The sequence below is a fragment of the Rhinoraja longicauda genome, chromosome 23, assembly GCF_053455715.1.
Source record: "Rhinoraja longicauda isolate Sanriku21f chromosome 23, sRhiLon1.1, whole genome shotgun sequence".
NCBI lineage: Eukaryota > Metazoa > Chordata > Chondrichthyes > Rajiformes > Arhynchobatidae > Rhinoraja > Rhinoraja longicauda.
The window spans coordinates 17,079,256-17,092,693 of record NC_135975.1 but is presented as its reverse complement, the minus strand read 5'-3'; the positions used below and the strand labels follow the sequence as shown (position 1 = coordinate 17,092,693).

The 13,438-nt window shown below is 43.9% G+C and overlaps 1 protein-coding gene across 2 annotated transcripts in view; it reads right to left on the bottom strand.

Moving 5' to 3' along the window:
• Window positions 1–12,548, bottom strand: part of LOC144604915 (transcriptional regulator QRICH1-like) — a 33,876-nt gene extending 21,328 nt beyond the window's left edge. For both annotated transcript variants that reach the window (XM_078419782.1, XM_078419783.1), the window contains exon 1: window positions 11,983–12,548. The gene's annotated coding sequence lies outside the window, so the exon portion shown is untranslated. The remainder of the gene's footprint in view (window positions 1–11,982) is intronic.
• Window positions 12,549–13,438: the final 890 nt, after the last annotated feature.

Here is a 13,438-nt window from a genome sequence, read left to right as displayed (position 1 = left end):
GAGTCAAGCAATGTGAAAGTCTTCCTGCAAGGCAGGTTTCATTTACACAGAACTCTATGATACACCAGAATATTTTCATGAAACTAAAATCTACATTGGAATTGTATAAAGTTTAAGGATCATTGATTGATCCTCTATATTACCAATCCGACCCTTCAAATATTTCAAAGTTGGGTTCATAATTTAAGGCCATGAAGGATATTCTGTGGAAGCAATGCCACAACTTAAAGGATACTTCTCACAAACTCTAACTCATTACAACAAAGACCTGGACTGCTGCAGAATCGGGCAGTTGGGCCCTCACCTCAGTAGTAGGGCTAATCATTTTAATAATTAAATGGCACAGCATCTAGCAGTAACACTTAAAATGCTTAGAAGACAATCTCATGAAAGTTACATTTCTGCTTCTTTCCACATTCACCTGATCAGTGTGAATTGATGCACAAGTTGTATTATTTTGAATGATAGCTAAGCCACATTTAAAAGATAGTTTAATATTAAAAGCAAATGTTGTGTTAAATGTGGATTTTTAGAAAGTAAAGAGATACATTTTTAAAGACTAGCACGATCTCTGGAAGGGATGAACTTATTTTCAAAGACTTGATCAACATCAAGGCTGAGTTAATCGTTACCTACACAGACCACAAACACCTAAAGCAGCCCGATGAATGCACTCACTCCTATAATGCTATTTCAGACACCAATACTGCTGCAAATAATTCACAGGACCAGAGCGTGCAGTTTCCCTAATCTCCCTACTGCTTTCAATCCAAACCCGCTCAGAACTGGCTCGCCCTCCAAGGACAGAGGACCCGTGGACCGGAATCCGCCCAGAAGGACCGGTTCGCCCACCTCGAATCAAGGATCCACGGAACCCACCTGGAGAGCCGGTAAGCAGACCAGCTGTGGGAGGGAGTGCACCGCCTCAACGGTTGGAAGCCCTGCAGCAGCCTGGGGCTCGGCTGGTCCGGGCGCCGCTCCCAGAGGCCGAGCATGCGGACCAGACGTGGCCTACAGCGGTGGAGGACACGACGGCTACGCTTAGCCAGGCCGACCCTGCAACGCTGCCAGGACAATAGACCTTCATGGTCAGATCAAGGTCCCTGCACTTACAACTGGGTCTTGAAAATGGCGCCAAGCTGTCAACACTGTATATTGTCCCAGTGTACTGCTACTATACATTTGAACTGCATCTGAGATGCTTATCTAATATGTGTCTGAGTGCTTATGCATAGTGATACGTACTGAACTGTATACAAAAATGAATTTCACTGTACCTCGGTACATGTGATAGATAAAGTACCATACCAATAAAGCACCATACCAAATACTATTTTCCCCTCCAATCCATGCAGCAGGTCAATCATCATTCTACTTCTATTTCAAAGTAATCATTAGATGGTCAGTTTCTCTACTCAATTTTCCCCAATCACGTTTACATACTATTCTGTTGTGGCGTTTACAAAGTAAGGGCTTGCACACATCTATTAAAGACAGTCACATTGTACCTCCTCCCTCTATTGCCAGTTGAAACAGTAAAAACATGAAGAGATTGAGAGATGAACATGTGGTTAATGAGCTGGTGCAGGAGAAAGGACTTTAGGTGCTTTGAGCATTGGAACTCCACTGGCTTAGTTGGGAACCATACAAGGAGAGATTGCACCCTAACAGCATTTTAGCAGTACAGGAAGTTGGGGGAAGAATAAATCAAGCAAGTCCAGTGGCAGAGCAAACAGAGGCAAGTTAGAGAACAGGTTAGGGCTGTTAGGCTCAACGACATTGACTTTAGTGCTGGGAGCCTCACAGGTAAATCGGATGAACTTGGAGCATGGTTCAGCATTTGGATCACCAGCTGTAAGAGATGGGGACGGGGTAAAGCTAGGCAGGTGATTGGTGTGTAGGAAGGAACTGCAGATGCCGGTTTACACTGAAGATAGACACAAAAAGCAGGAGTTATTCAGCGGGTCAGGCAGCATCTCTGGAGAAAAGGAAAAGGTGACGTTTCCGGTCGGGATCCTACAGACCGAGAGTCACGGAAAAGGGAAATGAGAGATATAGAAGGTAAATAAACAAACAAATGAAATAAATGCAAAAAGCAACAATGAAATGGTGGAGCCCATAATGGTCGATTGTTGGCTGTTGGGCAGGTGACAGGTGTAGACAGGCAAGGAGATGGGGGGGGGTGAATGGCAGATGGATAGACAAATGCAGGAGTAGAGAAGCCAAAAAGCTGTTAAGAATAGATGCTGTCAACATGGAATTCAAAAAGCTATTTGGCAAGGTCTCACATTGTAAACTGGCCCAGAAGGTTAAGACGCATAGGATCTAAGGCAAGCTGACTAGTTTGCATACAAAATTGGCAGAGAGATGGAAGGCAGAGGAAAGGACGTTCTCCCCGATTGGAAGTCTGTGATCAATGGTGCACAGCAGGGATCGATGCATGGACATTGTTCGTTGTCAATATAAATTAACAACTCAGACGTGAACATACAAGGTATAATTAATTAAGTTTGTTGATGACATGGAAGTTGCCGTTGTCAATAGTGAGAATGGTTTTCTGAGGCCACAGCGGAATATAGATGAGATAGAAAGCGACATGGAGCATTAACAGACGGAATTTAATCCTGAAAGGTGAAAGGAGGAGACACAGGAAAGTACACATGCTGGAATCTTGAACAAAATGTGTTGGAGGAACTCCGTGGGCAGTATCTGCGAAATGAATGGACAGACTACACTGAGTCAGAATCCTTCTTCAGACTCCAATGCAAGGTGATACATTTTGGAAGTCAAACAGGGACAGGACATGTCGAGTAATGGGTAAGATACGAAGAAATGTTAATGAACAGAAGGATCTTGTCTTTGAATCTCACAATTTCCGATTGATTCCGTTCAAATCCTTCTTCCATCAATTATCTTGGGGAGAAAGCAGGCCCATGAGGGACATTTACCAATTGCAATGCTGAGGGAATGATCAGAGGTATCATTTTCCTAATGAGATGTTAGACCATTGACCTTGCACTTGGGAAGGGTTTTGCTTCCAGTCACTGTCAATATTGCCTTGTAGGAAACACGTGATTGGGGGTGAAGTAAACAGAGCCTACATGCACCATAATTCAGAAAATAGTCACTCCTAAGCATCCAGAAAGTCAAAAGGATCTCTGAATTAATGCTGCAGTTGAAAGCTCAATTTTAAAAAAAAACATTTTGGGGTCTTGCAAATCCAATAACCATTTGAAGTGTAATTAATTTTACAACATAAAGAAATTTGATAAACGTCAGAATATTGAAACATTTATAGTGGTTTCAACTGCAATCATTTCCACTGGCTCTCATGAAACATTAAAATAAAAACAAAATTGCAGGGAACATTCAATAAGTTCAGCAGCACCCATGGATAGAAAAAGTTAATATTTCAGTCAAAGACCCTTCAGCAGGACGCATTCACCTAGATCTCTTTCCACAGGTGCTACCCGACGAGTGTTTCTGGCATATTCTGTTTTTAAGATCAAATTTCCAGCATCTGCAGTACTTATTAAAAAAATATTAATGAGTGGTTGTTGAGCTAAAAGATCTGACTCCCTGCAATAGTATCTGACTTGTTAAATACTTTTATTGCAGCTTTACATAGAATCTCAATCATGCAGCACAGAAGCAGAACCTTTCGGCCCATCTCGCCCATGTCCACCCCGATGCTTAGCTACGCTGATACACTTTGCCTGCGTAAACCAAATAGAAATTTGATCAAAGTTATACTCACAAGGTGCTTGCTTATAAGCCAGGAAATATCAAAAGCATTTCAAGCAGACATTATCAAACAAAATTTGACATTTTCCAGTTGGAATGTTGGAGAAGGTGCTCAGAAAATTGAAAGGTCTCAGGGTGGATAAGTCACCTGGACTGGATGGACTGCACCCCAGGGTTCAGAAGGAGGTCGCCTCAGAGATTGCGGAGGCATTAGTTGTGCTACTTCAAGAATCACTGGAGTTAGGAATGATTCCTGAAGATTGGAAAATTGTGAATATCACCCCACTGTAAATGAAGGGAACAAAGCAGAAGAGCGGAAACGATAGGTCGGTTAGCCTGACTTCGGTGGTTGGTAAGATTTTAGAGTCAATTGTAAAGGATGAGGTTACGCAGTACTTGGAAGTTCACGATAAAATAGGCCGAAGTCATCATGGTTTTGTGAAGGGAAGATCTTGCCTGATGAATCTGCTGGAGTTCTTTGAGGAAGTTATGTAGGTTAATTGGCTGGGTAAATGTAAAAATTGTCCCTAGTGGGTGTAGGATAGTGTTAATGTGCAGGGATCGCTGGGCGGCACGGACTTGGTGGGCCGAAAAGGCCTGTTTCCGGCTGTATATATATGATATATATGATATGATGATATGATGATAAGTTAATAGCAGGACAGACAGAGGGGAGGCTGTAGATGTTGATTATCTAGATTTTCAGAAAGCCTTCGATAAGGTACCGCACATCAGGCTGCTAGGGATGATGAGAGCCATGGTATTGAAGGGAAGATACTAGCCTGGATAGCAAGTTGGCTGGATGGCAGAAGGCAAAGAGTTGCAATAAAAGGCGCTGTTTCAGGTTGGCTGCTAATGACTAGTAGAGTTCTGCAATAGTCGGTGCTGGGATCACTTCCCTTCACATTGTATATTAATGATTTGGATAAGGGGATTGAAGGCTTTGTGGCCAAGTTTGTAGATGATGCAAAGATAGGTGGAGGGGCAGGCAGTGCCTGTCCCAGAGGAAGCAAGGATTCTGCAGAAAGACTTGGACAGGTTAGGAGAGTGAGCAGAGAAGTGGCAGATGAAATTCAGTATAGCAAAGTGCGAGGTCATGCTTTTTGGTAATAAGAATAAATGCATAGATTATTTTCAAAATGGAGAGAAAATCCAGAAATCGGAGGTACAAAGGGACTTGGGAATGCTGGTGCAGGACTCCCAAAACGTTCATTTGCAAGTCGAATCAGTAGTAAGGAAGGCAAATTCAATGCTACCATTTATATCAAGAGGACTGGAATACAAAAACAGAGATGTAATGCTGAGGCTCTATACGGCGCTGGTCAGGTCGCATTTGGAGTACGGTGAGCAGATTTGGGCCGCATATCCGAGGAAGGATGTGCTGGCTCTGGAGAACGTCCAGAGGAGGTTTATAATGATTCCAGGAATGAGTGGGTTAGCATATGATGAGCCTTTGACAGCATTGGGCCTCTACAAGACTGACAAGACTTCCAGCCTTCCTGATGCAACAAGCGAAGATGGAATGGATGGGTGGAAGTGTTGAGCGCATGAAGTACTGGGCTGTGTTCACCTCTCTCTGCAGGTTTGGGCAGCCAAGAGTAGAACAGACATCAGGCTTAGATGCATCCCATCAGAATACTTTCCATAGCGCATCTGCTACACATCCCTAACAAATGTCTACTAGATTCCACAGCAACATTGAGAAATCTGACCACATAGTTGTGCTCCTACTACCTGCCTACAAACAAAAACTGAAGCAGGAAGATCTGGTACAAAAAGTTTTTCAATGCTGGCTGGCTGACACAGATGATATCCTACGCGACTGCTTTAGAGTCAGTGGACTGTTCCACATGCAGGGATTCTGCAACCAACCTGAATGAGTACGCCACTGCTGTGACTGACTTCATCAGCAAGTGTGTTGAGAAATGCTTGCCAAAGAAAAAACAATTAGAGTATTCCCCAACCGGAAACCACGACCCGTGAGGTACATTCCCTGGTGAAAGCCAGCTCCTCTGCAGACAAGTCAAATGATCCCGAGCAGTACAAGAAGGTTTGCTTGATCTTTGCAAAGCCATCAAGAATGCCAAGAGACAATACTGGGAAAAACCTGAGTCTCACCATCATCATTTGGATACCTGCTGTTTGTAGCAAGGCCTGAATACTATAACTGGCTGTAAAGCAAAGTCAGGCAATATCACTGGTGATGCTCAAGTGAGCCTCTTCCCAGGGTCACTGTTGTAGACCTCTGATCGGCCTTCCTGAGGGTGAACCCACGGAAAGCTACTGACCCGGACAGAGTCACTGACAACAGACCAACGAGCAGGAGTGTTCACAGATATCTTTAATCTCTCCCTTCTCTGTTCTGAGGTACCCAATTCAAGACGGCCATTATCATCCCAGTGCCAAAGCAAGATGTCCTGTCTCAATGACTACTGTCCAGTGGCCTTGGCATCTATCATCATGAAGTGCTTTGGGATGCTGGTTATGGTACGCATTAAATCCAGTCTACCAAGAAATCTTGACATACTGCAGTTCGCCTACTACCACAACAGGTCCATGGCTGATGCCATCTCCCTGGTCCTACATTAATCCCGAGAACACTTGGACAAGACAGACACCTACATCGGACTTCAATTCATAGACTATAGCTTTGCTTTCAACACCATTATTCCATCCAAGCTCATCTCCAAACTCATGGAACTTGGAGTCAGAACTCATCAATGCAAATGGGTCCTCGGCTTTTTAAGCAACAGACTAGTGAGGAGAGGTGACTAACCATTCTCTATGATAATCCTCAAAGCTAGTGCCCCACAAATGTGCGTTCGCAGCCCTCTCCTTTACTCCTTATACACCCACAACTGTGCAGCCAAATACAAATCCAACTCAATTTACAAATTCACAGACACCACCATCAGTGGGCCAGATATCAAATAATGATGAGAGGAGTACAGGAAGGATATTGAGAACCTCGTAACCTGGTGCCGACAACAACCTTTCCCTCAATATCAGCAAGCCAAAGGAGATTGTGATCAACTTCAGTTAGCGAAGCGGTACACATACCCCAGTTTACATCGACGGCGAAGTAGAGATGGTTGAAAGCTTCAAGATCCGAGGAGCAAATATCATCAGCAACTTGTCCTGGACCAGCCATATCAAAGAAATAGCCAAGAAAGCAAACCAATGCCTCTACTTCATTGGAAGGCTTAGGAAGTTCGACATGTCCCCAACAACTCTCACCAACTTCTACAGTTGCACCGTAGAAAGCATTTTATCGGGATGCATCTCAACATGGTTTGGGAATATCGCCATCCAAGACCACAAGAAATTGCAGAGAATTGTGGACAGTCCAGACCATAATACAAACCAACCTCCCTTTCATTGACTCCATTTAACCTTCATGCTGCCTCGGCAAGGCCACCAGCATAATCACGGATGAGTCTCAACCCAGACACGCCCATGTCTCCCTTCTCCCATCAGGCAAAAGGTACAGAAGTATGAAAATGCATACCTCCAGATTCAAGGACAGTTTCTTCCCAACCGTTACCAGGCAACTGAACCATCCTAGCACCAACTATGGAGTGATCCTGACCGACAATCTACCTCATTGGAGACCCTCTTAGTCTCTTTATTCGAATTTTACTGGACCTGCTCTTGCAGAAAACATTATTCCGTTTATCCTGTATCTGTACACTGTGGACAGCTTGATTGTAATTATGTATATCATTGTTTTGCTAACTAGATAGCACGCAACAAAAAAAGCTTATCTCTGTACCTCAGTACACGTGACAATAAACTAAACTGTAGGTTTGAAGAATCTTCAGCACATGAATCTTCTCACATGCCAAATTAAATGTGCTTTCTCAATCACTGCACGAGTATGAATGGACCACGTTAGGTCGCTGGTGCTATGGATGCCTAGGAATTTGAAGCTACTAACCATCTCTATAGTAGGTCCATTCATGAGGACAGGGCAGTGCTCTCCCCCTCACTTTCTTAGATCAATTATCAACCCTTGTCTTGCTGACATTAAGAACTGGATTATCATTCTGACACCATGACAATACATTTCTCTCGTACTTTGACTCATTGTAGATCTGGGCAACACTGTTGTATCATCAGTGTGGTATTTGGCCATTCAGTCATGGGTGTCCAGGGTGTCTGTCAGGCAAGGGACAGAGCACACTACCCCGAGGAGCACCAGTGCTGAAAGTCAAGCAGAGGAAATGTTATGACCAATTCTAGTCAAATGACATCTGCTGATCAAGAAGTTCAGAATCCAGTTACAGATGGAGACCCCCAGGCATAGATCCAGATGTTTGAGGTGAGCTTATTTGTTATTATGGTGTTGAAGGCAATGAATAGCATCCTGACATAGGTATTCTTATTGTCAAGGAGATCCAGGGCCAAATGCAGTGCAAGAGAAATGGTGTCTTCCATAGACCCATTTGTCCTATACATAAATTGCAAGGGGTCTAGCACCGCAAAAATGTTATGTTTAAGTAAGATTGCTTCTCATTCTTCTCGTGAATACGATATAAGCCCATTCTGCTTAGTTTTACATAATGAATGAAGACTCCATCTAAAGAATCAAACTGATGAAACAACAGAAAATACCGTATGCTCTTGGCACGCCAGACAGTATCTGTGGAGAAATAAAGTTACTGTTTCAGGTTAACGACCCTTCATCAGAACGAGAGTCAGCAACCTGAAATGTTAACTGTTGCTCTCTCCACAAATGCTAGCCCTTTGCTTTTCAATTTGGCAAGCTTTTTGTTTTACACACACTATGGCATGTAAATGGGGAGACCAGACCATTACCCAACATTCTAGGTGCAGAATCACCTTGACCCCATGTAAAAATGTCAGTCAGACTGCTTTGTTCCTATGAGCAAATCCTGTTGTAATACACCGTGTCTTCCTAAATGCTCGCTCTACTTGTATACTAACCTCCAGGGATTCACCTACTTCTGAACACATCTTTCATTCGCTTATCTTTTTAAAACATATTGGTTTACTAAAGCAAAGGTATTTATTTCACAAAATGCTGGAGTAACAGCAGGTCAGGCAGCATCTCAGGAGAGAAGGAATGGGTGACGTTTTGGGTCGAGACCCTTCTTCAGACTGATGTCAGGGGGGCAGGACAAAGGAAGGATATAGGTGGAGACAGGAAGATAGAGGGAGAACTGGGAAGGGGGGAGGGGGAGAGAGGGGCAGAGGAACTATCTAAAGTTGGAGAAGTCAATGTTTATACCGCTGGGCTGCAAGCTGCCCAAGCAAAATATGAGGTGCTGTTCCTCCAATTTCCGGTGGGCCTCACTATGGCACTGGAGGAGACCCATGACAGAAAGGTCAGACTGGGAGTGGGAGGGGGAGTTGAAGTGCTCAGCCACCGGGAGATCAGGTTGGTTAAGGCGGACTTAGCGAAGGTGTTGAGCGAAACGATCGCCGAGCCTGCGTTTGGTTTCGCCGATGTAAAGAAGTTTACTAAAGCAGATGGCCTTGCACTTTTCCACTTTAAATTTTATCTGTCATGCTCTCACACATTCATCTAGCCTGAAATCCCTCTGCATCTTCCTCACATTATCCATAGGTGTATCGGCAGCATGTATGGACATATTGCCCTTGACCATGTCGTGAATTATATATGAATAGCTGAGTTCCCACCACTAAGCCCTCTAGTAAGCCATGAACCTCAGTCTCTCAACCAAAAAATGATCTATTCATACTAATATTTTATCCAATACCTCACTGGAGGGCTTCAAGTCCAAATACATCAAATCTAGTGGTTGCCTCTTCTCTATTCTACCTGATTCCAATCTTTACCAACTAACAAACTTATCACACATTACTTCCTTTTCATATCTTTTATACGATTATACACGAGATTCTGATCTGCAGCAGAAAAATTCATAACACATGGCAATTATAAATTTGGCAATAGCACATTTGATGAACTACTGCCAAAATGCAGTACACAATGCAATGAATGCTTTAAGGGCCAAATTAACCAGCAGACTTGGGCTCAAATTCTATTTGAATAGTGGTCAACCAGTTGCAATAATTTTATATTAAATAATTATAAAATATTCAAAGCAAACTCACGAGTAAAGATCCAAAGCACAAATTAGCACATTTTCCAAAGAATTACACATACAATTAATTTAAAAACACTGCTGCTGTAATTACTAAGTTACCCTGCATCTTCATTACACTAAAAAAAGTTTTCAATTAACATGCACATGAAGAAATATGATACCTATTAATACAAAAAGGAGTTATAATTGTCAAATTCTTCATAAAATACCCAAGATTAGGACTAAAGTAACAGTCCTATTCGCCTGGTTACTAATATGACAGAGAGAACATAGCAAGGAGTTTTACACTACAATAGGTAATCTGTAGTAAAAGTTTGCATTTATCGCAGCAGTTATTTTTGGTAAGCTCTGAAATAATCCAGTTTCCATACAAGCTGCAAACATTCTTTAACTGCTGTCAACAAGATACCTTTACAAGTTAAATGACTGTAAATGTTAAAATTGCAAAAGGGAAATATAATCACGTTTTAAACATACTGTTCAACGACATAAAATCAAAATTATCAACTGTGCTGCTGGAATGATTGTTAGCCTAATAGGACGATTCACTTTAGTCCCATAATTAGAATAATTCAATTTGAATGATATTTTTCAGGCGGTGGTCACAATGATTTTGTTAAATAGCTAAATATTTCTGCTGAAATGAAACTGTAAGTCATTCAAATACCTCATGCAATTAATAAGTCTTATTTCTCAACAGATTGCAGCACTATCTTAAAGCCATGGTGACAGATGTTTAAAGTTTAGAGATACAGGTGGTGAGAATTGGCAGCCACACCTCTTCCTCACTGATCCTCAACACAGGCACACCACAGGGCTGTGTGCTCAGTCCTCTCCTGTACTCCCTGTTCACGCACGACTGTACTGCTAAACGCAGCTCAAACAGCATCCTAAAGTTTGCTGACGACACGACCATCTTGGGCCTCATCACAGACAACAATGAGACGGCCTACTGAGAGGAGGTAAAGGCACTAAACAGCTGGTGCCAGGAAAATAACCTCTCTCTCTCAATGTCAGCAAAACTAAAGCGATGATTGTGGACGACAGGAGACAGCGGGGGAGTGGACACCTCCCCATCCACGTTGGTGATGCTGAGGTTGAAAGCGTCAGCAGCTTTAAGTTCCTCGGTGTGCACATCACTGAGGACCTTTCCTGGACACTGCACACGGACACAATAACAAAGAACGCCCACCAGCGGCTCTTTTTCCTGAGAAGACTGAGAAAGTTTGGCATGAACGCCAGCATCCTCACAAACTTCTACAGATGCACCATCGAGACCCTGCTGACGGACTGCATTACAGTCTGGTACGGGAACTGTTCTGCCCACAGCGACAAATCACTACAGAGAGTGGTGAAGACGGCACAGCACATCACTGGCAACTGTCTCCCAGCCATTCAGGACATTTTCTACCGGCGGTGCCTGCGGAAGGCACGCAGCATCATCAAGGACCACCGCCATCCAGCACGCAGGCTGTTCTCCTTGTTACCGTCAGGCAGACGATACAGGAGTATGACTGCGGGTACCACCAGACTTAAGAACAGTTTCTACCATCAGGCCATCAGGCTTCTGAACTCAAACACATTTCAAATCATATATGTTGATTATTTATAATATTGTCTTTTTTACCTATTTTTAATATTGTCTTTTTACCTTACTAATGTCATTTTTTATCTTATTTATCCTTGGAATATTACTGCTGAGGTGACCCGTTGTCTTGTCAAATACATTTCATTGTACCGTTGACCCTGTGCCAACCTACATATGACAAATAAAATTTATTATTAATTTATTATTATACAGCATGGAAACAGCTCCGACACATATTTGCCAGTCAACTATGTTATGAAAACATATACTAATTTACAGACCAGTTTTTTTTTAACGACAAAATCATGTTCACAACCTCCTGAAAGGCATCATTCAAATTGTCATATTATTATGCACACAGAAAACAAAAGGATTCGTGCAACGGAAAACACATAGAAAACCTGTCATTCGCGACAGCCTTACACCTTTCTTTTCAGAGGGGAAAAGGTAGGTTTTCAAAGGCAGGTTTTCCATGATAAAGATGCAGCAGGACCTATCCACCCGGCTGCTGCCCTCTTGGGGGAGGGGGGGGGGAGAACGGGGACAAACACCCACCGACTGTTGTGTTGGCACCAGGAGACTCAGGCGGAGCTGCTCCTCTCACTCTGCCGCACATTCCCCGCTGTTCTGGGGATGTTGTTGTGTGCGTTTCGTGCTCGCTTTGCCTTCCTGCTGGTGTGTTTGCCCGGATCCTGCTGCGGGCAGCCGGCCGGCGACGGGAGAGGAGAAGAGGGTGAGGAGAGGGTGAGGGGAGCGAGGGGGTGAGAGGGGGTAAGAGGGTGAGTGGGGGGAGAGAGTGAGCGGGGGGTAGAAGGAGGGGGGAGAGGGGGAGCGGGGGGGAGAGAGAGAGAGAGAGAGAGAGGGCCGGGCGCCCCAGAGAGCCACCGCCGCCGCCGCCGCCAACCCACACAGGCCCCGACTCTCCACTAACGCTGAGTCTGAGACAAAACCCAAGGGAGAGTGGGGGGAGGGAGTATATTATTCGTTGGCCTCTTTCTTTCCGGCACAAACAGAAAAAAAGGTTTGAAGATGAACCGACAAAGTGCGAGCGCAGCAACAGATCTCCTGCCCCTCCCCCGCGCGCATGCGCGCTCCCCGCCAGGAGCGGGACCGCCACCGGACCGGACCGCCGCGCATGCGCCAGGAGCCCGCCCGCGACCCTTCACCCCGCCCGCCCGCCCGTGCCGCGGCAGCCAATCGCAGCGGCGCGGGGACTGCAGGGGGAGGGCGGACCCGGGGGCAAAGATACTAGAGGAGCAAGATAGATCACTCGACCCTAAACACCGGAGTAGGTCATCGGTACATTTCAGCGCCATTTTAGCAGGCAGATTCTGTGTGCTGGACTGGACAGTATTCACAACTTTCTGCGATTTCTTCGTATATTAAATGTTTGCAAACAATTATTTTCGTTCAACTTCTTGGATAGGTTGATAGTTGACATTTATAACTATTTCTTCAAGAGTTCTCGCTTCGTGATCTTTAAACTTTGGATGTTACTGATTGAATGTTTCCACCAGAGATCCACTCTCTATCAAGCCAATTGATCATATTTAATGAACTGTTCTTATTTGCTTTCTCTGTTAATTTTAATTTCACCTCCACAAGCTGTATCTCTTTTTGTTTTCTTTTTAAAAGTTATGGAAGCAGCAATTAGGCATTTGCAAACAATAGAACTCTACTGCATCCACAATATAATTGAAAAGACATTAAACTTTATACTTAGAGACAAGAAAATTTGAATTGGTGAATTGATTAGTTAAAAACCCCTGACAGCTACTAAAATGACCAATGCTGCCTGACGTGATACAGAAGTATGAATCCAATTCAAAGAGAAACAGTGGTGGAGTAAATCACCAGGTCAGGCAGCATCTGGAGAAAAAGGATGGGTGATGTTTCAGGTTGGGACCCTTCTTCAGTCAAGGGGGGGGGGGGGGAGAGGGAGGAGATGAAGAGCTGGTATAAATCAGGACCTGATCTTTTAATTGGTTAGCCGATATGTGAAACAGTGCAA